This window comes from Mytilus edulis, chromosome 8, assembly GCF_963676685.1.
Source record: "Mytilus edulis chromosome 8, xbMytEdul2.2, whole genome shotgun sequence".
Taxonomy (NCBI): domain Eukaryota; kingdom Metazoa; phylum Mollusca; class Bivalvia; order Mytilida; family Mytilidae; genus Mytilus; species Mytilus edulis.
The window spans coordinates 79666654-79693199 of NC_092351.1; the positions used below are offsets into that span (position 1 = coordinate 79666654).

Genomic DNA, 26546 nt, shown 5'->3' on the forward strand with positions numbered 1-26546 from the left:
AAACAAAATTTCAGTGATTTGATACCTCAAGCTGACTCATATGATAAAATTATTTTAACGCGTCAACAAAATTTCAGTGATTTGATACCTCAACAATGCTGAAGCTGACTCATATAATAAAATTAGTTTAACACGTAAACAAAATTTCAGTGATTTGATACCTCAAGCTGACTCATATGATAAAATTATTTTAATGCGTCAACAAAATTTCAGTGATTTGTTACCTTAACAATGCTCAGGCTGACTCATATAATAAAATTAGTTTAACACGTCAACAAAATTTCAGTGATTTGATACCTCTAGCTGACTCATATAGTAACATTATTTTAAGGAGTCAACAAAATTTCAGTAATTTGATACCTCAAGCTGACTCAAATAATAAAATTATTTTTTAAAACTGACCATATTCGCTCTTTTATTCAAAATATTGTCTCGCAACAAAATTTCAGTGATTTGAAACCTCAGGCTGACCATGCTGACTCATAATAAAATTATTTAAACATGTCAACCAAAACTAACCATATAAGCACTTAAACATGTGTATTATGTAAATCTATATAGCAGCATAGCAAATCAGCAATATTTTGATTCTTTTCTGTTTACGTAATATAAAACGGTCACTGAAGTCAGTATCTGTATCTGTATTTCAAACTTCTGAACATGGATGGGTATGCCGTTAATTCATTTTGGCTATTGTTTGATTGGTGGATCTGCGCATAAATAAGTCATGCTTGCTGAGGTGTGCTCATTTAAACCCAGTGGTTCAGGATATTTTGTAAGATTCACCATATCGCTAATCCTGGCTGAGCCGGCTGCTTGAACTTTTCGTGCATATAACAATCACTTTTCCATGGTGGCGTCATATATTTTGTTTTATGACGTCAAAATTTTACGGGAAATTTTACATATCTATTAATGGCAGACAAATAGCGATAAGGTTTATAAAACTAACCCAGTAGTACATCCTCCAACAATGTGACTGACATGAGAGATACTTTCATGACTTTATAATGAGAAGTTCTCTTCTTGGAAAAGTATACTGTTACATGTAGTATATTATGTCGTTTGGTTGATTTTGTTGGTAGCTAAATTTCAAGTGCGAAATATTTCATTCCTGTTCGCATAAGTATTTTTTCGAACGTTCACGGTATCATTTATAATTTATAATGACAAATCTAACACAATTGACGAGATTGTTCATAGTTATACAACACCTTATAAATGTGCAATACATGTAACACTGTACAGTGTACAATTTCCGTTTGAACATTTTCTGGAAAACAGAATCGTGAATCCAAGGCAAACATATTTATGAAGAGCCTGTCAAAAATGGGGAACGAAACAACGTTAAAAATGATGTTGATAACCCATGACATAAAAATAATGTTCCTATGCGCGGATAACCTCTGTATACGGCTTCTACTTAAAACAAATCATTTATTTTAATTTATGATAGCTGCAAGTGATAACAAGTGTCCAATCTTATAGCCATTGTTCTCTATAAATAAGAATATGAAAAAATAAAATAATTACTTTAATAAACACATTAAAAATAAAAAATTTTCGTATTCTTATCTATAATATATATATTTAGTCTACCGGGTATAGTAATTTGCTACTCTGGAAAAATATTAATTATTATTATTATTATTGTTTATGTTTACAATACGAAAAATTAAAATAAAAAGAACTTCGATTTCCACCAATGAAATGTCGTACACCATTCATTCACACCATTCCCGATTGCACGTTACACGATCACACCATTCCTCATACACCATCACACCATTCCCCTTACACCATACACCATAGCACCATACACCATAGCACCATACACCTTACACCATTGCACCATACACCTTACACCATTACACCATACACGTTTTTTTGGGAAGTTTACACCATCCAAGGGCTGTACCACTGCTGACTCAAGACTGATGACCATGAAAAAAAAAATACTTGATATATACGTTGCTATTGAAAACCTTGATAAAATATGAATTATTTGCCTTAATGATTAAATCATTAAATGAACATAAATGTACAATTATATATGAATGTTTAATGTTTCTTCTTTTAAATCTTTTAAAACAAATTTTAAGCAACATTGCCACAGTTTTCATAATTATGTTTGCCTTGGTTTTTGGTTAACTGCCTACAGTGCTTACAGCGCTTTGATTTTCTTGTTCTGCTGCATCTTTCCATGTTTCTGTGGAAAAGTTGATATATTTTATCGAACTCTAGTTTTTTTATCAGATGACAAGTGAAGTGTTGATAACATTTGAAGACATTTTAATGAGTTCGAGTTCCAGTTAGATTTTGAGTTGAAGTTCGAGTATCATTTTGAGTTCGAATATTAACTCGAGTAAGAGTTCTAGATAAAGCTCGAGTTCCGCTTAGAACTTCCAAGTTATAGTATTACTGTGAGATAGTATGAGAAATTTTGGTAAGAGTTAAAATTTTGAGATCCGATATTATTGATGGTGAGATGTTAATAAATTAGTATTGTATTATTGTATATCCGATGAAATTAAGAGAAATATTGCAGTTTCTATTTTCTGTTGGTGCACCTCTTTTTCTTTGAATGTATATTCTTTATCACATTTATGTTTCTTAACTGTTTAACTGTTTTCAATATGGTATATATACTTTTGTTTCCCAATACGGATTAATAATAGGTAATTTGAAAATAACTGATTAATTGTTTGTGCCATTTTCAGCACTCTGATATATCATTTTGGCCATTATTTTTAAAGAACCAAAGTATCAAGAGAAAATCAGCTGCCTTTGTATTAAAACAAAATCGTAAGGGTTCCGCGGAACCCAGTGTCTCGCCTTCTTTTGCTGTTAATGAATCAATAAGAATATTCCGCTAAATACTATCTTTTCATTGTAAGAAGCTTCTGTCCAAGATTGGTAAAACTTAAGGATAGTTTATGAATCTAATAAATGTTTTTAAAACTTTAACTGTAGATCTAGACCGTATGTAATATTAACTGGAAGAAAAACTAAGGTCATTTACAAGTAAAATACGGATAAACAGGTACAAAATGTTAACAAAATTTCCTTCTAGATACTAGCTGTTAATCATAAACAAGCTTCAGTCCAATCCAGAATAGTATAAGAAAGTTACTAAAATTTACAAAAAACTTTAATCACAGAGTGAATGTATTGTATCCTGCCAGAAAACCTAAGTCTATTTATAAGTAAAATACGGAAAAAATGGATATTCTTTTTTCAAAATTTACTTCTGGATACTATCTTATGATCAATATATTGTTATGCCTTTTTTATTTATATGGCTCTGATCTGGTTGTAGATTAACATCTAAGAAATAGTTAAATTCATGTTTATGATTTGTGTCATTATTGTTTCATTATTGTAACAATTATAAAAATCATTTGAATAAATTGCTTTGCTCTTTATGGGCCCTTTTATTGGAATAAAAATATCTTATCTCATCTTATCTTATGATCATAAACAAGCTTCTGTCCAAGTTTGGTAGAAATCCAGAATAGTTTAAGAAAGTTATTCAAATTTCAAAAACTTTTAACCACAGAGTGAATATTTGAGGACGCCGACGCCGACAGAATGTAGGATCGATATGTCTCCCTTTTTCGACTAAAGTCGAAGACTCGACAAAAATGTTTGTCCTTTTCAGTCATGATCGGATTCCGACAATCTCTATATGTCACTGTTTTTTGAAAGGCAAGTGACCACAGTGAGAGATCTGAACACGCACCTACATCTGAACTACTACTTTTTGTTTTGTTTTTCTCCGTCTTTTTCTTTATTTTTGCAAATATGTCAGTGACAAAAACATTTTTCTATATTAGTTGAATACTCTTTTACAAAACGGACCCTGACGTGATGGTAACAGTTTAGCACTCTGAAAGTTATGTTACTCTACTTAAATACATGTATTTGTGTGTTAAATATTTCTCTTGTCGATGACTTGTAAAGCCAAATATACAGTGTGGAACTATTGTTGTTGTGGTCATCAATAGGACCAAAATAACTAGACATAGTGTTTGAAATTCCCATATTGCTATAACGTATGTTTTAATCTGCTGGTCGTACAGTTAAATGTAAGCTTTTACAAAGCATTAAAGAAAGATTGGGTATGATTTATTTTATAATACTGTGCTAAATTTTCATTGATTTCGAAAGCAAGCAACCGATGTAAAATTTTGAATACTTCTTACAGTGATTTTTAACTGGCGTTATTCTTAATAGCTTTTGCTATTTTAGCAAATATATGATTACTCTACAAATCACTCGTGTTCATGTATTTGTGCTCCACCTCCCCAAAAGATAAAGAAAAAATAGAGGGAAAGAGAGACGTAAGATACCAAAGGAATATTTCAGGAAAGATGGATGACACTTGGATAATTTCTGTCGTCACATGTGAAATAAATAATATTTAAAACACTTCACACATTAACGGCCAGTGGCAAGTTAAATACATATTCAGAACTAGAACATATTGACTTATGAATTTTGACCCTGCTTTGTATAATCCGACCGGCTGAGCCGGATAAATACAAATGTGAAATTAAGTTTTGATGAATTGTTTAAACATGTAGTATGGAAGACTATATAGTCATGACGTTTCATGTGATATGAGAAAACTTGCAGTCGACAGAAACTCCTTGTTCTTGTTTACGTCCCTATGCTGGACAGAAAACTACAAGTTCTGGAAGCTGTTTCTCTTGGTTATAATATATTGTAATTTTTTTCCGGAAAATATACGCTGAATCCCACATACCGCATCGCGACGATACGCTGCCAACAGCTGGGTTACACTAATGACAGGACGATTGCCCGGATTGTGACAGGATATTCACCGGAACTTTCTTGTTATTTGATAGATTATTTTAATATTTGACAAGACTATTTTTATGAAAATCTAACAAAAATAGTTTAAAAATTATTTTTGAGCAAAAAAAATGACCGGACGGATTTAACTTTATGTACGCTTTACATCGACAAAAAATGTTAATGTCTCTTTTGATTTACAATATTTTTTCATACCACTAAGAAAGCTGCAAGATTAATAGTTATCTTATCTGAAAATTTAAACTTTATAGTAAGACCGGACGGATTTGATATTCGCGAATTTACGTGTTGATTATATTGAACTGATCGACAAAAAGTTTTGATATCTCTTTTGTTTTACAATATGTTTTCATGCAACTAAGAAATCTGCGAGATCAATAAATATTTTATTTAAAATTATATAAACTTTACAGTAAACTTAAAGTTTTTTTTATACAAAAATGAGTTGAGCGGACGGTAATTCATATCAAAACCATATCAAGACCACTATCGGCTATTTTTGTTGCCATACATTGTGATTGTACGGCCTTCCATTTCAAGTAGCATTTTCATTGTTGCTCTTAAATCAAAACGTGGTTTGCTTTCTTCTGCTTTAGTGAAACGTCCCTTCGAGTGGGCCGCCATTTTAGAAATTAGCAACCACTGCGACGAAATCGAAAACGGCGATGTCATAATACGGCCACGACACTATAGCGGCGCCGAGAGCGATGCGTATAAACAATAGTGTGATTTCCCTTTAATGTGGAAAATCGGGTTTCCCGTAGACTGCCTTGTGTGCATGTGGTGGTGATAGTGAATAAACATGTATTTTTGGCCGAATAGTAGTAGTAGTTTTTAAAATGTTTTAGTACTTTAGTGATTGTATCTAATTTAATCAATCTATCCAAAACTCTACATCGAAGATATTGATTGAGGACTCATCTTTGAAATTTACGCCAAATTGTTTTTTTTTACCGGAAGTGTTAACTTTGTATTTAAACATTTACAACAGAATATAATAAGTGGTTTAACTTAAAGCCAAAAATTTAATGACCAGCACAAAAAACAACATTTTCTTTACATTTTGAAAAAAGTTGAATATATAAATAAGAAATTGATATTTCTATGTCCGCCATTTTGGATATTACCGGAAGTAAGGGTTTTTAAAGAAATATGTCTTATCCATGAGAAGCACCAAAGAAAGGTTCCTGCACAATGTAATGAAAGTCGCAATATGTTTAAACATATTTCAATTACCCTCCCTAAAAAATAAGCTTATTTTAGTACAATGTCCGCCATATTAAATTTTACCGGAAGTAGGGTTTTTGAAGACATCATATCTATATAAATATCCAAAAGTAGTAAAAAACAAAGGTGTGTACCAAATATTATGATAGTACCATGATTATAACACCCTTTCACATAGTAGCCTTCGATATTGGGCTGATTTAAGTACGATGTCCGTCATTTTAGATTTTACCGAAAGTGCGACATTTTTTTCAAATGTCTCCCTATCTGAAATAAAAAAGTAATACTTGAGGAAGGTCTATGACAAATTTCATGCATGTAGCAGGATGCGCACAATTTTTCACAAAGCCGCCGTACTAATAGTTTTAAGTTGAATCAATGCAGACAAGATCATTAACTGATGCTCATTAGCTAGTAGATACATTTGTCTTTTAAAATACAACTGACATATAAGGATCGTAATGGTGCTATTTGGATAAATTTATCGGTTTTCAAAGCAAAATTGGCAGCGGGTCATCCCTACAATGGCTTCCATTCTTACGATTGTGAAAATGAACTGGCGTAATGGGGAGAAAATTTGACGAAGTATAATCCTGACTGTAACTAACCGTTCTACGACTTTTAATTGTTTATGATATTGCCACTTCATTTGGATTTTCAATAATTTGCCAAAATGCATCTGCCAGTTATTCCATACGGACCATTTGTCCCAATCTGATATCTTATTCTTTCAAGAAAAAGTCGATACCGGTGAATTTTGTTTACTTCATATTAAAATAAACTTATTGTAGACTTCTGAGTTCAACTAGTTACAAACCCTTTCCACAATTGTTCTATCTGCAGTCTGTTCAAACAAGACACAGGCGATACAACATCTGTATCAAGTGTTCTGATCAATATTTTGTTGTGATTTTGTCTGTGGAGTATCTTAGGCAAATACAACACTCTGGTATCTGCCCTCTCATGTGAACATAAGATCAATAATGCATATATTGTAGCTATGCATTGCAGTATTTGTAATGGGGTTGTTCTTTTCAGTTACTACACCAGCTTGTATTATTTTGTCAGGGAAAAAAATAACTTATTTTCTAGACGCAAAAATCTCGCCAGTTCCCAGAAACATTTGATTCATCTTGAACTCGGGGTTAAGCTATTATCGATGTTCAACAAATTGTTATTATATGTCCATCGTGTCCAATATTCAGAATGTGCAGAGTCACCAAAATAAAAGAATACCCTACAGATTGAGCATATGCTCGAGACGACAAATTATCTAGACAGTTTGACAGAATTTTCTAAGACAGATTGTACCAATTCACTTAGCGATATTTCCATCTCTTGAATGACTCGCAAAATATAGTGATTTTTAGTATTTTTTTCTTTGGTTGTTTCTCCTTATTCAGTCATAGACTGACGTTGTTTGATCGACGAGGCGTTAGTCTCACTTATATAACTTACACATATCAATACTGTCAATTAAAATAGCAGGATAACAAAACAAGGAGATTGTTTGGCCTTTCTAAGCAGCACATTTTAAATTCTAGATTTTCCTCTTTATTATATAATAATAGGGGTTTGACAATAAATTGTTAAGTTTACATGCTGTAAATAAAATAACTTTATGTGCTCTGGTTGTATTTGTAAAATGAGACGCCTTATCTGCTGTACTATGTAATTTAACCCGATCATTTACTTAAACACTGGCAATCAACTATCGTCTTTAAACTACAAAGGGCTTTGAACGTAGCCATTTCTATGCATAGGCCGCCGAACATCATGACAAAGTTTTTCTCACACTTATAGATCCGGTTCTAGTTTTATACTGTGGGAAAGGGTTGCTTAAAACCATCATCAAGAGTTTGACCAGGATTTAGCTTTCTAACAGCTCCACGAAACTCCGTTATATGAGTGTTATATGTTATATGTACATATGGACGTTTATGAAATTACTATAAACAATAAAGTGAAAGGAGAGGCGATGATACCAAAGGGACAGTCAAACTCATTGATTGAAAATAAACTGACAACGCCATTTCTAAAAAACAAAAGACTAACAGACACATTATATTGTACAAGACACAATATAGCAACACGAACCTCATAAAAATGGGTGTGATATTAGGTGCTCCGAAGGGTAAGCAGATCCTGCTCCAAATGTGGCACCCGTCGTGTTGCCTATGTTTTTAAAAATCCGGTAAATAGTCTTATTCGGCAGTTCATATTCGTGACAAGGGAAGGGGATTTTCTATAGAATTATATTTTATACATAATTTACGGTAGTTAAATAAGTTGGTGTGTGGGGCATTTGAATTTTAGAATTCAATAAATATCGTAGCATTGATAGTTTAACCTCTTCGTAAAATAGAGGGTGGAGTGCAGATTAATGAAAGTTTATTCACATCTAGCGGCAACGATGAAGCATGGTAGTAGGTCCAGATTTGTTCCAACTTCAGCCTTTCCACTTGAATTTTCGGAAACATCTTTAAGCTATTGGACTTCTACTTTTAATGCAACTTCAAATGCCGAGTTATTAATTGTGAGATCACCTTCCATTTATGATATATCCGGTTCGATTATTCACATTTCTGCTGACGGGTGATTTGCACAACTCTCCGGTTTAAAAGTATTACAAATTAGTTTCAGATTGGTCAAATGTTTGAAAAGAAAACCCTCGAACATCCTATGAAAAATGTTGGATAAACAATATGCAGGTTCCATGAAATGAATCTTTTGATCTACTGAATTATCTACAGCAGACAAAGTGTCTACAGCAGACAGTGAAAACATTATGCGATAGATGGGTTGTGCAAACATTGCCTTCTTGGATATAACGACAACAGGCACTATTGGCCATCGAAGTAGACATGAATAACACTCTGTCGTATAAAACAAGTACAAGAAGTCAATGAGAAAGTGTCTACTAGATCTTGTTTTATAGTTTTACAGTGGATCATTATTTCCAAATAAGAACAAACTATGGGTTTCTGGTCTTCTTCTTTGTACAACTATACATCAGCAGCTGTTCTATTGTTAATTTCGACTAAAAATATGAACAATCCCGAATGTTGGATCCAGACTGAATCAAGCTGACAAAAGACAACAATGAATGGGGTACAGATGCTTTTTATGGATTAAATAAGATGCATTTATTTTAGAAAATGTTCATTATCAATATAACTAACACTATGCAAAGTTTCATGCTTTTACTATAGAGTGGTCAATCGACAAATATATTGAACTTAGCCTCTTGACTATTGGTGGCCATATTGGAATTGTTCTTGTTCAAAAGTGTTTAAAAAACTCATTACTAACACTGTATAATGTTTCTGGTTGTTACATTAAAGCGATTAATTACACCAACACTGGGTTTACCTTCCTTTTAAATTATTTGTGGCCATTTTGAATTTGGTGGCCTCACGGGATTTTTTTTGTAATGGCTCCATAACCATACCCCTTTGTTAGCGTCATAACTATCACTTTGCAAAATGCATGCTGTTATGATAAAGTTATTAAGTTCACCAATATATTGGACCTGACATATTGCCTATTGGTGGCTATTTTCAATTTGGCGGCAAGTATGGGACTATTTTCTAGAAAAGAGGGGCAAAAGAAACCAGATAGTCAAATGCATAGATAAAAAAAACTGACAACTCCATGGCTTACAAAGACAAACAGACAAACACTAGTACACATTACAATGAAAGCTCTATATCCAAAAATGTGTGTTAACGTCACAATTAGCACTGTGAAAAGTTTTTTTTTATGTTGGCCTTTTTGAGTGGTTAGGGTTCGGAAAGGTCGGGTTTTCTCGTTGCTCGAACTTTTCTGCGTCTAAAAGTGTATGATAACACCTTTATAAATATTTTGATATAACCGTCACTGATGAGTCTTATGTAGACGGAACGCGCGTCTGGCGTACTAAATTATAATCCTGGTTACTTTGATAACTTGATATATTCTTTCTGTTGTTTTTTTTAAAGAAAACTAAAATCTGCTTCAATGTTTTTATTACACCAGGCAGCAACAATAAAGTTTCCAGGACGTACTACGATTGCAGCAAACTCTCTATGGACAAACTCTCTGAAAAATACAACACTATAAAGTAAGAGACACATACAAATAACTAACATTTAAGTCAAAAATTAAGATCACAAGGTATATATAAAAAAGAAGATGTGGTATGATTGCCAATGAGACAACTCTCCACAAGAGACCAATATGACACAGCAATTAACAACTATACGTCAATTTGTTTGTAATGATATATCAAATCAGCTGTATCTATCATTATATCAATTAAAACTAAAGAAGATATCATCATTAGAAGATAAATATTCATTGAAATCATTTGATTTGAATAAGGAATCTGTGAAACATGACTTTTTTTATTTCAAGAATGAAACAATGTTTGAACCGTTGACATATAGTTATATATATATGGTGGATTTGTATGCGACTGTCATTCAAACGAGATGTCTAGTTAGCTATACAACCAGGTTTAATCCACCATTGTCTACTTTAAAAAATGTCTGTACCAAGTCATGAAAATAACGGTTAGTGTTCATTTGTTTAATGTGTTTGATATTTTGATTTTACCATTTAATTAGGGACTTTCCATTTAAAAATTTTCTCAAAATTCAGTATTTTTTATCTTACTTTCTGCTCTTTAAGTTTTTTTCCTTTAAAATGTGTCCTAGGTAAAGAGTTTAATTGAACCGTTTTACTGCTTCAAAAGTCTCTCAAATTTGAAAAGACAATTGCTGGTCCATTGTTAGTTTAAGAGAGTCCAAACTGACGATTTGCCTAAATTGCCTTATTTAATAATTAATATTAACCAAAATGTTAATTTGTTAAAATGCTATGATACTAATTATTATATTTCACCTAATGCCCATTGTGGATAAAATAATCAGTTATATAAGCATATATCTGTAAATCTAACCTTACCACGAACTTTTGTGACTTGACGTTAACAATTTACATTATATTGGAGAGAAGTGCAGATCTTAGATTTAAATAAAAATACTCCTTATCAATATTCTTTTTATGAAAATGATATCCTACAGCAACACAAGATAAAATAGATATTCTTCAAATTGGCACACGATTCACGATGAGTGATCCAAAGCAGTAAGACACCCGTTAATAATCTACAAAACTCGACATTGACTATTTTAAATGTAAATGAATTATTTAAAACAGAGTTATCACAAAACGTGTTGAAAGACTAGTCATAATAAAACACGGTGTTATGTTTAAGACATGTATCTTTTATTGCATGCTTTGTCTTGTGATTGTCCTACACGAGACCTGTACTGAAATCTTCGAGATGTGTTATTTGTAGTTCTATATTAATGTTTTTTTTACGTAAATAGATTATTTCCACACAACTGGTAATTGAATGATTATACTTACTCGTGGATACTCGCATATGTAGCGACGATTATTGTTACACAACTGGTCAGTCCATTGCCACGTGGTGCCGTCGAACTGTAGTGCCGCACAGTCAGCATTAGCTGTGCCTGAAATAATTAACCGTCCATTTATTTCGCATTACGTTTTAAATACCACAAAAGGGGCAAAACCAATATAAAAGACAGTCTTGTTCAACAGTCCTACTAAATTAATGAACCAACTTCAACGTATACTTTGCCTCGTCTTGTTGAAGATATATACGTTATTAATTTCATGTTATCACAAATAACTTGTTCTTAACTATTATCCTAGAGGCACTGTTGTAATTGAATATTTGTTTTTAAAATAGATGGAATAGTATACCTTTAGTAAATCTACTCAAAAGTCCATATTTACATGATTTAGAAAATAAAATTGAAAACATTGCTCAGCTTCTATCTTATTAAGCATCTTGTTTAAGCAGAAACATACTTATACTAGTCATAACAAAATGATGTTATGAATATCCTAAATCGAAATTGTAATGTTCTCTCAAAAGAAAAAAATACCTCCTGTTCAAAGTTTCAGTGTTTTTTTTAATAGATATAGGAAGATGTGCCAGATCATGTTGGAATATTTGGAAACACAGCTGTAGACCTTGAGGCAAATAATGCCCTGGGTGACCCTTTATCTTACTGTGATATACCATATACTGATTTTAAATCTTATATTAGAGAATATGTTTTGAATATATTGAAAAATGAATGGAGTTAAAAAGATGATAATAAATTACATAAAATTAAACCTAATTTAGGTAAACCTTTCAATATTCTTATGTGCAGAAAAGATCAGTGTGTTATTTCTAGATGTCGTATTGGTCATACTAGAATAACACACGAGTATCTTTTAAAAAATGAAGATGAACCACAATGTGTACCTTGCAACTGCAAGTACACTATTTAACATGTTTTAATTAATTGTATTGACTTTGCTGATATTTGTAAGAAGCATTTCAATGTCAATAATATGTATGATTTATTTACTAATGTTCTATTTACAAATATTGTTGCATTTTTAAAAGAAATTGGAATTTATTATAGAATATAAAAATGTTATTTTAATTTTTATCACGTTATCTTACTGTTGATTTTTATTTGTAAATAATCAATTTGCTTTAGTCTAGAATTTAAGTATATTGAAGGACTTTTTGTCTTTTTTTTAAAATATGCTTTAAATTGTAAAAATATTCGAATTAGCTCTCGCCGCGATATAGCCTTTTTGTGCTTTTTCGACGTAAAACAAACAACAATCAATCAGTATTTATTTTTAAGCCTTTTGTTGACCGGATGAAAAAGTGTTGATGGCTAATCCTGGTTAGTCTATAAAATTCTTCACGACCTTGTTCATGCATGTGTATCTATTGTTCAATACAATGTGAAGTCATATGAATGATACTTGTGTGTGTTTGTCGTGTGTGTGTTGTCGCATTTACATACATCAATCATAACTACTTATGTCCATTTTTCCAAAAGTATGACTTTGCATCTCTTTAAGAATTAAAAACCAAATTGTTCAGAGAACAATTGAAGGTGTTTCCACCAATAAGGATCTATTTTGATATGAAAATATTAAAATTCAGTTGAAAATGTCAGTTCCTATGGCTTAATGATGTATAAATATGAATTTTGAGCAAAGGTCAAAATCTAGAACGTCAAATTTACTGATGACCTTGACCTATATTTCAAGGTCATAAACCAGGGACCCCAAATCAAAAGACCCTAGGTCTGTAATATGTATAGTTAATGAGTTATATCACTTTACGTTTAATTCTAAATATAGGAGGGGCAAAAACTCCCATTTTATGTCTACACACCCTTTTAATCAAAATATATAAGTTACGACATGTCGCAACTAACAATTTAGTAAAAATATTTTGTCGGTATCTTATAAGGATAATGAAAATGAGTGAAAATAGGCCAAAATCAAAATTTAGAATATGACCTTGACCTTTGACCTTGACCTAATTTTCATTTTTTTGGACCAAGGATCTTAAATCAAAAGACCCTAGGTCTCTATTACTTATGGTTTACCAGTTAGAAATGCAAATCACTTATATCATATACAAAAGGGGAGATAACTCTCATATGGAGTCTCCGGATAGCTTCGGTCAAAATAAAACAGAACATCCGGATATAACGAGCAATTTGGAAAAATAAATTTTTCGGTTTCTTATAAGGTTGCAAATATTAAGCGATCACAAGAGAAACAGTGTTTGGGGAGATAACTCTTACATTGAAAAGATTTTGGTTACGCGGTGTCAGTTACAAAAGCATAATAACTGTTCGATATCATATACCATATGTCTAAGCGACATCTTGCGAAACAAAAAAAAACTGTGAAGGAAAAAAAAGTTGGCGGAAGAAAAGAAAAATAATAATAATAATAATCAGAAGAAATCCAATAGGTCTTTCCACGGAAAGGTGGAAAGACCTAATAAAGTGTGTCTAAATAAAATCGAAGGTTAATAACACCAACAGAAGTTGATGTAAAAACTAAATTGCTTTTCTGAATGGTGTGTTCATATTACATAAACGGCTGCTTTTATCATAAAAAAAAGTATATTTACCTGCTCCAAATGGGAGGTTACCAAAATCAAGTAGACCATTTTCTATGGCAAATCTGATTGATTGATTGATTGTTGGTTGCTTTACGCCGCATTAGCACAAAAAGGCTATATCGCGGCGAGAGCTAATTCGAATATTTTTACAATTTAAAGCATATTTTTAGAATAAGACAAAAGGTCCTTCAATACACTAAAATTCTTGACTAAAGCAAATTGATTATATACAAATAAAAATCAACAGTAAAATAACGTGATAAAAATTAAAATCGATTTAAATATAATAACATTTTTATATTTTATAATAAATTCCAATTTCTTTTAAAAAAGCAACAATATTTGTAAATGGAACATTATTAAATAAATCATACATATTATTGACATTGAAATGCTTCTTACGAATATCAGCAAAGTCAATACAATTAATTAAAACATGTTTAATAGTATACTTGCAGTTGCAAGGAACACATTGTGGTTCATCTTCATTTTTTAAAAGATACTCGTGTGTTACTCTAGTATGACCAATACGACATCTAGTAATAACACACTGATCTTTTCTGCACATAATATTATCAAAAGGTTTGCCTAAACTAGGTTTAATTTCATGCAATTTATTATCGTCTTTTTTACTCCATTTATTTTTCAATATATTAAAAACATATTCTCTAATATTAGATTTAAAATCAGTATATGGTATATCACAGTTAGATAGAGGGTCACCCAGGGCATTCTTTGCCTCAAGGTCTACAGCTGTGTTTCCAAGGATTCCAACATGACTCGGAACCCATAGAAATATTATTTCTTTCAGAAGAATTTTTAAATTCCTCATTACATATAAAATTTTCAGGATTGTTGGGTTTTTAATTTTAGTATTTCGTATAGCTTGTAAGCATGAATGTGAATCCGAACATATAATAAATTTGGATTTATCTGAAGAAGCAATAAATTTCAGAGCCAAAATTATTGCTTCTGCTTCAGCAGTAAAGATGGATGCATCAGATGGCAAACGGAGGGTTGCAGCTCTGTCCCTGAAGACAGCAGCAGATGCAACTCTATCACCATCTTTTGATCCATCAGTATAGACAGTTGAAAAATCGAGATAATCGGCTTTAATTTCAGCATAGTGTTGCTGAATTAAAAGAGGATTTGTTTTATTTGTATTGTGTTCACGGAGATCAAATATCATTTTTGGTTTGGGAAGTTCCCATGGAGGACATTTGCAAGTTTGAACTTGAGCAACAGATTTTAAATCAAAAGAAGCTAAATGTGGTTTTAAACGTAAACCTAACGGAGGAATTTTATTTTCATGTTTTGCAAAAATATCTTCATAAATCGGATTAAAAACACAGCTGTAGGCAGGATTATCTGAATGGGCTTTTAGTTTGACAGCATATTGAAGTCCAAGCTTCAAACGTCTGTCAGTGAGTGAGTGCTCATCAGCCTCTACATACAGACTCTCAACTGGTGAGGTTTTAAATGCGCCAAGACAGAGACGCAAACCTTGGTGATGCACAGCATCGAGAATCTGTATGTAGGACTTCCTTGCAGAGCCATACACTATAGAGCCATAATCTAGTTTAGATCTAACAAGAGATCTATATAAATTGAGTAAAATGTTGCGATCAGCACCCCAGTCAGTGCTGCCGACAACTTTTAAAATATCTAAAGCTTTTAAACATCTCGCTTTTAACATTTTGATATGGGGTAGAAAGGTTAATTTTTTATCGAAAATTAACCCAAGAAATTTTGTTTCATCAACCATTTTAATTGGGTTGCCGTACAAAGTTAGTTCTGGATCAAGATGCAATTTTCTTTTGTTACAAAAATGCATCCCGACCGTTTTTGAAGTGGAAAATTTAAAACCATTTTCCGAGGCCCATTTTTCAATTCTTCCAAGACATAATTGTAATTGTCTTTCAATGTTATTCATATTTTTGCCCCTGTAACATATTAAATCAAAGCCTTAAAGGCTGTAAAAGCAATTGCTGCCATGTTAATGTTTGGAGACTTTTATTTTTCATCCACATATATACAAGAATTAAACCTGACATGAGTGTTGTCTAGTTAAAAGTAAGAAGGTTTTAACTTTATATAAATAAAAGACTTTAGCAGAAAGTCATTTTTAATATGTTTTATATTTCACAAGGAGACAACACGTTTACCAGGCTAAAGTTGGGGTCAAATATACATGTGCTGAAACATATAACTCAAAAAGAAATCATCATGGATTATCCCCTGGTAGTGTTTGTAACTTCCTTGGCAATAATTTCCTTTATTGATTTAATTTTAACAATTTTCATTATTAATTTATATTTAACCATTAACACAAATGATTAAGTTAAAACATTTCAACTTTCCAGACGCAAATGTTAAAAAACGGGAAAGAAATAAAATATCTTACAAGACATAAACATGTAAAGAATAAATGTATATTTCAGCTTAATAAAAATATTTTCATAATGTTACTTTGTCATCATTTTTAAAACTAAGTTCCAAACATTATTGCTCAGTTGATATGTGTCCTTCTGATGCGGTACGATTGATTGATTGATTGTTGGTTGCTTTACGCCGCATTAGCACAAAAAGGCTATATCGCGGCGAGAGCTAATTCGAATATTTTTACAATTTAAAGCATATCTTTAAAATAAGACAAAAGGTCCTTCAATACACTAAAATTCTTGACTAAAGCAAATTGATTATATACAAATAAAAATCAACAGTAAAATAACGTGATAAAAATTAAAATCGATTTAGATATAATAACATTTTTATATTTTATAATAAATTCCAATTTCTTTTAAAAAAGCAACAATATTTGTAAATGGAACATTATTAAATAAATCATACATATTATTGACATTGAAATGCTTCTTACGAATATCAGCAAAGTCAATACAATTAATTAAAACATGTTTAATAGTATACTTGCAGTTGCAAGGAACACATTGTGGTTCATCTTCATTTTTTAAAAGATACTCGTGTGTTATTCTAGTATGACCAATACGGCGTCTAGTAATAACACACTGATCTTTTCTGCACATAATATTATCAAAAGGTTTGCCTAAACTAGGTTTAATTTCATGCAATTTATTATCATCTTTTTTACTCCATTTATTTTTCAATATATTAAAAACATATTCTCTAATATTAGATTTAAAATCAGTATATGGTATATCACAGTTAGATAGAGGGTCACCCAGGGCATTCTTTGCCTCAAGGTCTACAGCTGTGTTTCCAAGGATTCCAACATGACTCGGAACCCATAGAAATATTATTTCTTTCAGAAGAATTTTTAAATTCCTCATTACATATAAAATTTTCAAGATTGTTGGGTTTTTAATTTTAGTATTTCGTATAGCTTGTAAACATGAAAGTGAATCCGAACATATAATAAATTTGGATTTATCTGAAGAAGCAATAAATTTCAAAGCCAAAATTATTGCTTCTGCTTCAGCAGTAAAGATGGATGCATCAGATGGCAAACGGAGGGTTGCAGCTCTGTCCCTGAAGACAGCAGCAGATGCAACTCTATCACCATCTTTTGATCCATCAGTATAGACAGTTGAAAAATCTAGATAATCGGCTTTAATTTTAGCATAGTGTTGCTGAATTAAAAGAGGATTTGTTTTATTTTTATTGTGTTCACGGAGATCAAATATCATTTTTGGTTTGGGAAGTTCCCATGGAGGACATTTGCAAGTTTGAACTTGAGCAACATATTTTAAATCAAAAGAAGCTAAATGTGGTTTTAAACGTAAACCTAACGGAGGAATTTTATTTTCATGTTTTGCAAAAATATCTTCATAAATCGGATTAAAAACACAGCTGTAGGAAGGATTATCTGAATGGGCTTTTAGTTTGACAGCATATTGAAGTCCAAGCTTCAAACGTCTGTCAGTGAGTGAGTTCTCATCAGCCTCTACATACAGACTCTCAACTGGTGAGGTTTTAAATGCGCCAAGACAGACACGCAAACCTTGGTGATGCACAGCATCGAGAATCTGTATGTAGGACTTCCTTGCAGTGCCATACACTATAGAGCCATAATCTAGTTTAGATCTAACAAGAGATCTATATAAATTGAGTAAAATGTTGCGATCAGTACCCCAGTCAGTGCTGCCGACAACTTTTAAAATATCTAAAGCTTTTAAACATCTCGCTTTTAACATTTTGATATGGGGTAGAAAGGTTAACTTTTTATCGAAAAGTAAACCAAGAAATTTGGTTTCATCAACCATTTTAATTGGGTTGCCGTACAAAGTTAGTTCTGGATCAAGATGCAATTTTCTTTTGTTACAAAAATGCATCCCGACCGTTTTTGAAGTGGAAAATTTAAAACCATTTTCCGAGGCCCATTTTTCAATTCTTCCAAGACATAATTGTAATTGTCTTTCAATGTTATTCATATTTTTGCCTCTGTAACATATTAAAAAATCATCAACGTACAATGAACCTTCAATATTACTTTTTAAAACTTCAACAAGGCTGTTGATTTTAAGACTAAATAATGTAACAGATAAAATACTGCCCTGAGGGACACCCATCTCTTGATCATAAAGATCAGACATGGTCGAATTAACTCTAACATTAAATTGTCTGTTAGAGAGAAAATTAGAAATAAAATTAGGCATATTGCCTTTCAACCCCATATCAAATAGATCTTTTAAAATACCATATTTCCATGCAGTATCATAGGCCTTCTCAAGGTCGAAAAAGACCGACACCACATGCTCATTTTTCGCAAAACCATTACGGACAAATGATTCGAATCGAACAAGATGATCAAGAGTACTGCGACCCTGTCGGAATCCACACTGGATATTGGCTAATAGTCCATTGGATTCCAGGAACCAAACAAGGCGATCATTGACCATCCGTTCGAGTGTTTTACAGACACAACTGGTAAGAGCAATTGGTCGATAATTAATAGTATGGCAAATCTGAATGTCCCGTCTAAATCTCTTGCACCGGTCCACACATCTACGCTATTGGCTGTAAAAACAAGAAAATTAAATGAGTTTCATCAACAGTCAAAAGATTTATTATATATATGTTCCTGGAATCGCCTTCGTAGTTCATAAATAATAGACCACACTATATACACTCGTGAAATAAAGATTTAAGTTTTCAAGATTTCTGACTTTCTGACTTAAAGGTTATCTTTACATTATTGAATTAATTGGAACTTATTTCTTTTTTGAGTGAGAATTTATCAGAACTACATGTAGAAAGTGGTAAATGTTGTTTTGTTCTCTACTGTTTATTTGTCAATATTTTTTTTAGATATAAGCCATTGAAAATTTGGCGGGATATGATTCTCTCTACATTTTTCATGTATTTAACATTTAAACCTTTTTTTTCTTTTAAAAACAATGACACGATAACAAGGATTTTATAAATCAAAATTTCAAATATAACCTTTTAAACTATAAGTTATAAAATTATGAAAAGAAAAGTAGTTGTAAATGGACACTTTTGTAATGCACTACATGGATAAAACCAGAGGATTCTGAATATCTGGCAAAAATTCAAAAACGCATCATAGCGTTAGCAAAATGTCTAAAAATCTGTGATGAATTGAACTTTTATAGTTGTTAACAGCTGTTTTGTAGTGAAATGCAAAGAATTTAAAATTATTCCAAGAAAAAAGCAATGAATGAAAAATGTGTGCAAAGGAATATGCATTTTATGTAATCAATTGAAGAACTTACTATGGTTTATTTTTTCAATATGAGAAATTTTGTACGAAATGACACACATATCAATCTTCCGTCAGGTACGACAGAACATACATATAAGTAATCCATGAGCTACGATAAGTTCATCGTCGGAAATGTTTAGGGCAAGATGTGGTTTGTGTAAGCGTGCAAACAGGGAAACACTATGATTTGGGTACTATAATTCCAGGACTTACACTGATACACAGATACATACATTTAACAATATTAAACTCAATTTAAATTAATTTAGTTGGCTTATCTTTTGCACGTTCTATTATAATGTCAGTTCTTGTTTAAATGAAGACTGTTTGTACTGTACACCACGTTTTGAGGAACATGTGATACAATGATTTGAAATACTATATTACTGCAAAATAATAAAAACTGTTGAAATGATGTTAAACTAGATGTTCCTGTATTATTTGGGTGCGACAATAACAATCTACTACCTTATGAAATGACTGCCTAATGGCTGCGAAATGTTAGTCAGCTGTAGTGGAACTATCCCCCTTATTTGTCTATGTAATTAGATGACACAAATTCAGCATTAAGAAAATGATCAATTTAGACAAATACTTTGAACGCAACACATGACCTTATAGAATGATTGCGTTAGGGTTTCGATAAGGGACAGTTAAGGTAGATCGAGTCGCTGTCGAGGGACTAAGTTTACCTTTTTGTGTTACAAAATTTGCATTGCGCTAATTGAACAATTAAATACAGAACTAATTTTGATCTTTAAATGACTGTCTTGCACATTTGTTCTTTTATTTAGAATTTATTTTTTTTAATGCATCCATCTTCCCCCAGCAGCTACATAACCTGTGAACTGTCTTTAGTGTTCGAACGTATTTGGGAAAAGATAATTGTATCGTAATACAGATTAATGTATTAGTTCAAACATCTTGCTAACGGATTAAATTTGCTATCGCATGTTTTGTTATCTTTGTTATCACATTTATTTCGTAATTCGAGATGACTGAATACATGAATAACTTTATTTTAATAGAAAATACAATAACATTCTCAACTTACGAAGGCTATATTTATTTCTAACAGCAGCGGCTTCTTGTTCAGTGTTTGGTCTCCACAGGTAGGCACCCGGTGTCCTGGTACAAGCCACCTGAAATTTAGTAAAATGATATTCGTACATTGATGTCACAAAATCTGTATGTGAATACATAGATAGTTGTTATTTGAAAAAAACAGTGTTCTTGAATTGTCAAAACTAGTTATCGTTAATCATGTTTATTCCCAGCCAGTTTTTTTTCAAGTTTCAGCTGTTTTTGTTTTTCATAATAAACTCCTTATTCATCTGCATATGTCTCCCATATAATGCATTTCGTGACTCCAATTATGTCCCAGTATTACGTCAAAGACCATTCAGGTATTTGTTTCTACTATCATACTCTATTATCAAACTATTATTGTGTCGATTAAATTATGTCCAATTGATCTCGACTGCGTTCAACATCACAAAAAGCGTCAAATGCTCTTCAAACATAAAACAAATTATCTCTTTCGATTACCGTAATTTAACCAGATTTTCAACAAATGAACTTTATAGGTCAAATATAGGAACAACTTCAGTGACATGATCAAGAACATTGCACACATTTTACAAAAGGGTTTGAAAGTTGTCATTCGTCGTATATACAAGCAGATAATACAGTCATTCATAACACTTCTTATGTAATGATAACGTAGGAAATTACTTAAGTCAGGTATTAAGAATTTTATAATGTCACTTGTTTAATAAAAACTTCAAATATATCTGTATAGTAATCTTATATTCTGCCTACATAATATATAATATAATAAACGGTTTTTGGTTCTTGATTGTGTTCGAAGTAACAACCTCGTCTTCCAAATAGTGAATAATTAACACACTCACCAGAGCTGCATCCCACGTTCGAGTAGTAGCACCACTATAAGAATAACAGCTTGTGTCGTTGTTCTCTTATATTTAAAGCGTTTTCCTCGGTTTTTGTTTGTTGCCCCGATTTTGTTTTTTGTCCATGGATTTGTGAGTTTTGAACAGCGGTATACTACTGTTGCCTTTATTTATGTGTATCACCTATAGGTGGGATACAAACACATAATACACGATGGTCTTGATGTATAGATTCTGCGTACTAATGTTGTTTATCAACTTAACAAAGTGATTTATAGATATTTCATTTGTTTTTGCTCTATTATAAATATTACATTTACTGTTGATTGGTTTTATGTGATATCCGTTTGACGTGGTTCGGTACTTATACATCTCAATGTGTTTGTATTGGCTTTCATTTTTGAGATACGATTGCTTTCAAGCAATCTGTAGACTTATACCGGTGGCTCAGAGCAATTTCCCTCACGTCAATCGTTTTATTCTAAACATTAAGGAACATCTCAGATTCTTATGATTGTCTTGCTTTAAAAGGTAAAAACAAACAAAGGGATTGAACTTAATCAACTTTCCTATAACGTTCTTTTCATAATCTTCATGTTTGATAATTCCCTTGACTTCGATGCGTGTTTTTAAAAAAACACGGAAAATCAGAATTAAGCAGTATTTATATTTAGTGTAGTTATAAATTTAGAAACACGTCAGAGGGAATTCCCAGTTTTGATAAAATGCGAGAGTTCTCTGAATACTGATAAATCAATTTCTGTCATATAAGAACTGAAGTGGAGTTTTTCTTATATGTTACCGTTATGAAACTGATATTTGAGATTGTTCTTCCATAAAGAAATTGAGAACCATCTAGGTCGTTTCATAAGCATTTAATATATCTTCGCAGGGTTTGATTTGGAAATAGTGCGCATGCGTATAGGTTTCTTGACTTTAAGGGGTTTAAGATTGAATGGTTGCTCTGGATTCCCCACTCAATTAATTAATTTATAACTCATGGGATCTTTTCTATGTATGTCTGCTATTGAGGGTTATTGTTGTTGCATAGTTTTTAATCATATTATGCATCATTTAGATTAAAATAAATATATTCCACATCGTAGAACACCCCTTCAGGCGAAATGGAGTCTTCCATATTATCGTTTCGAGTTGTCTCCCCTCCGACAGTAACTTCCGTGAATTCTGATTATAAACAAGACGTCGAGTATTAGCTCGTTCTGTCAATAAACGTCGTATTATATTAAAAACGAATGCAATTTAAACCGATAAATGTGTACGAAAAGGAGCTATGATGACTGACCCAAAGGAAATTAAATATTTAAAGAGTTAGGAATGGGGTTCCTCCTAGAATTAACGTAGGAAAAAAGGTGATAAGATACGAATTGAAATCTACATCTACATCATACGATGATCCATCAGCACATTGATGACTATACGTCGGCGCATCGCTAACAGACACTTAATAAAATATAATAACCAATGAGTGAACTAAAATACCTTCTCTGACATCTCTCACTCTGAGTCAGTCAGTGACTGTTGTGGAAAGTAAACTTGGTATTGATAGTACAAAAATAAAACGCAATAGACCTAATTACATTGTTCATACAAAATAGCCAAACCCGGATCAAAGTGTAACTATTTTACATGTCTGTTTGTCATTTGTCTTGAATTAGTTTTGAAAATAATATTATCCAGCTACATGCATACATGTGTCAATGAAACAATGGCAATCGTATCCCTCAGAGCAATTTGCTCTTTGATTTGGTGGTGTGTTTTGTATATGCGATACGTATTACAATATACGTTGAAACACAATCATGTAGTGGAATCAACTATTTGTGGATTCTTTTAAATTCTATATATAACTTTTGGACTAGTTTACATCTCGGTCTATTTCTGAAATTTATTCTTACATATTTTTGATTTTTAACCCTGTATGCTAACATTGCCTACGTAAATTTGAAAACTGTTTGTATGCACTTTGAACGACAAATCTGTGACGTATAAAATACACACATATCAATGAATGTGTTTGTAGATAGTAGATGTTTTTGAGTTCTGTTAAATTGTTCCTTTTAAAATTGTTATACGATGATGACTGATGTACCCATATTTTGACTATTTTATTTATTGTTTCTGTTTATTTAACGCATCAATGTAAATATAACGGAATTTGATGAGACTTTCATCAAAGTGGGAGGGTAGCGCTATAAAACCAGGTTTAATCCACCATTTTCTACTTTTGAAAATGCCTGCACCAAGTCAGGAATATGACAGTTCTTGTCTATTCGTTATTTGATTTTGCCATGTGATTATGGACTTTCCGAATTGATTTTCCTCTAAGTTCAGTATTTTTGTGATTTTATTTTTTACGGAACATGTTAAAACAAAGCCTCATCAGCATTTTATTTGTTGGTTTGTATGTGTGGCAAACAAAACTATGATTTGGAATCAACTGTTTCAAATTAGGACTTTATGATCAGTAGCAGGCTTGTTCATTGTGCATATCCCAATCTTATAATCTAAGGAAGTTTTCGTGTAAAAATCTATAACAAATAGTCCTCATTTGTTGTTCTAAAATCAGACCGTTCAATTCCATTTTGAAATGTTATACATTTATTGTGTAAAACCGAATATATAACAGATTCCAAATTACTGTCTATTGTGTCAGATGTTTTTGAGTTCTGTTAAATTGTTCCTTTTAAAATTGTTATACGATGATGACTGATGTACCCATATTTTGACTATTTTATTTATTGTTTCTGTTTATTTAACGCATCAATGTAAATATAACGGAATTTGATGAGACTTTCATCAAAGTGAGAGGGTAGCGCTATAAAACCAGGTTTAATCCACCATTTTCGACTTTTGAAAATGCCTGCACTAAGTCAGGAATATGACAGTTCTTGTCTATTCGTTATTTGATTTTGCCATGTGATTATGGACTTTCCGAATTGATTTTCCTCTAAGTTCAGTATTTTTGTGATTTTATTTTTTACTGAACGTGTTAAAACAAAGCCTCATCAGCATTTTATTTGTTGGTTTGTATGTGTGGCAAACGAAACTATAATTTGGAATCAACTGTTTTAAATTAGGACTTTATGATCAGTAGCAGGCTTGTTCATTGTGCATATCCCAATCTTATAATGATAATTTCAAGTTCACTTGGATATATTAAATGTAAATGATCACTGAATCTATTATTATTAAGAGACAGTACATCATCAATATACCGAAAGGTGGAATTAAAAGACTTGGCTAATTTATTTTCTCCTTTCTGTACAAGCCCTTGGATAAATTCTGCTTCATAGGAATATAAAAACAAATCTGCAAGTAGAGGTACGCAATTGGTACCCATTGGGATTTCAATAGTCCATATCAACAAGTACTTACAGATGCATTTAATGCATTGTATTTGGTTTCTCTAGTTTCTTTTTGTTTTTTGCCCAGAATTTGTCCTTTGGCCAGAATTTGTTTTTTGGTCAGTTTTTTTTCTTTTTGCCGGACCCCAATGACTGTCCTTTGACCATTTGTGCATTCTTTTCCCTAAAAAAAACCACCTCCTGATTCCATAGATAACTTGTCTGAACTTTTGTCATCTTTGTCCAATTTGTCCACTTTTTCATCCAGGTTGTCCCCGAATACAAATTCTGTAATAGGTATGTCTACTTTACACAATTTTCTGTATTTTCCTGGGACTATAGGCCTTGTCATCTGCTTTCTTTTCCTTTTTGCCGTACATATCCCATGAGTTAGAACTTTAAACAAATCTTTAAATATGGGTTTCGTTTCACTCATGTCCCCTTTTGTCTTAACAATGTTCAAAGCCTGGAGTACCAGGACTTATGCTGAACTACATGTTTGAGTCAAGTTTTGCATCGCCACATCTCCTTCTCAATTGGTTTTTAACACCTTCCATAATTCTTTTTTTACCAGAGTTTCCTAAACAAATCAATTGAGCATTCATAAATGCTTGACCATTTAATCGTGATAATAGAATTATATTAAAACCGTTATCGTTTAATGTTTAAATATACTTTTTGCTTTGTTTTGCTTTAATCTTAACTACATGTATACTTATATCTAAAATATACTATCTAATCTGAAAATATACCTTTATCTTTTTGCAATTTTAAGGAACCAAATATTTGTCTGCTAACTTTTGATACTCCTCGTCTTTCAACGGTTTCTCTATACATGCTATAGCTGTTTCATCAAGTTTTGCCATAGAACTATCTATCTCAGGACCAAACTGTGTGTCCTCTTCATATTCTTTCTCTAACTGTAGAAAGAAGTCTTCGTGTACCTCATCCAGCATATTGGTCATCTTGTTCCTCCTCAGACTCCATATCATCATCGGATATGTCTGACAATTCAGGAATGTCACTGATAGTTACTGTCCTATCGGACTCTTTTTGTGAATGAGTTTTGGGTTTTATTCAACTCTATGCCACTAACTTTGTCTTGCAATTGCAAAATGTTCACGGCTAAATTGGCCATACTCCCTGTTTGAGATTGTTCCATGTTGGAAAACTTGTCCATCTTGTCTTTCATTGTTGGACTGTTATTATTTTCATTCCCGTTGGTTTCGCTTTCACTTTCCGGGTTCCCGGACATGCGAAGTTTACCACTTCCCTTGGGCATGCGCATTGCATCCGAACTTCTATTTATTACACTTCTAGTTTTCATATCAGTATAGTGGTTTCCCACCGATTCAGAAACATTTCCTGATTTAATTTTGTAAATTTCTTTTGTACGAATGTTTCATCATTTAGGAAAAATTGTACCTTTCGGACGTCGATTCACCAATATTATTTTCCGCCATTTTAATGAACACTTTGGTCAAAAC

The 26546-nt window shown here is 32.1% G+C and overlaps 1 protein-coding gene and 1 long non-coding RNA gene across 2 annotated transcripts in view; both read right to left on the reverse strand.

Annotated features, from left to right (window-relative positions):
* The window catches only part of LOC139486349 (tetranectin-like), a 133346-nt gene that overhangs the window by 38842 nt on the left and 67958 nt on the right, over window positions 1-26546 (reverse strand). The window lies entirely within an intron of this gene.
* Window positions 10057-11798, reverse strand: LOC139487129 (uncharacterized). The gene is made up of 2 exons (XR_011655763.1): window positions 11482-11798; window positions 10057-10146 (listed from the first exon to the last, which is right to left on the reverse strand). It is a non-coding gene; the product is annotated as an uncharacterized lncRNA (long non-coding RNA).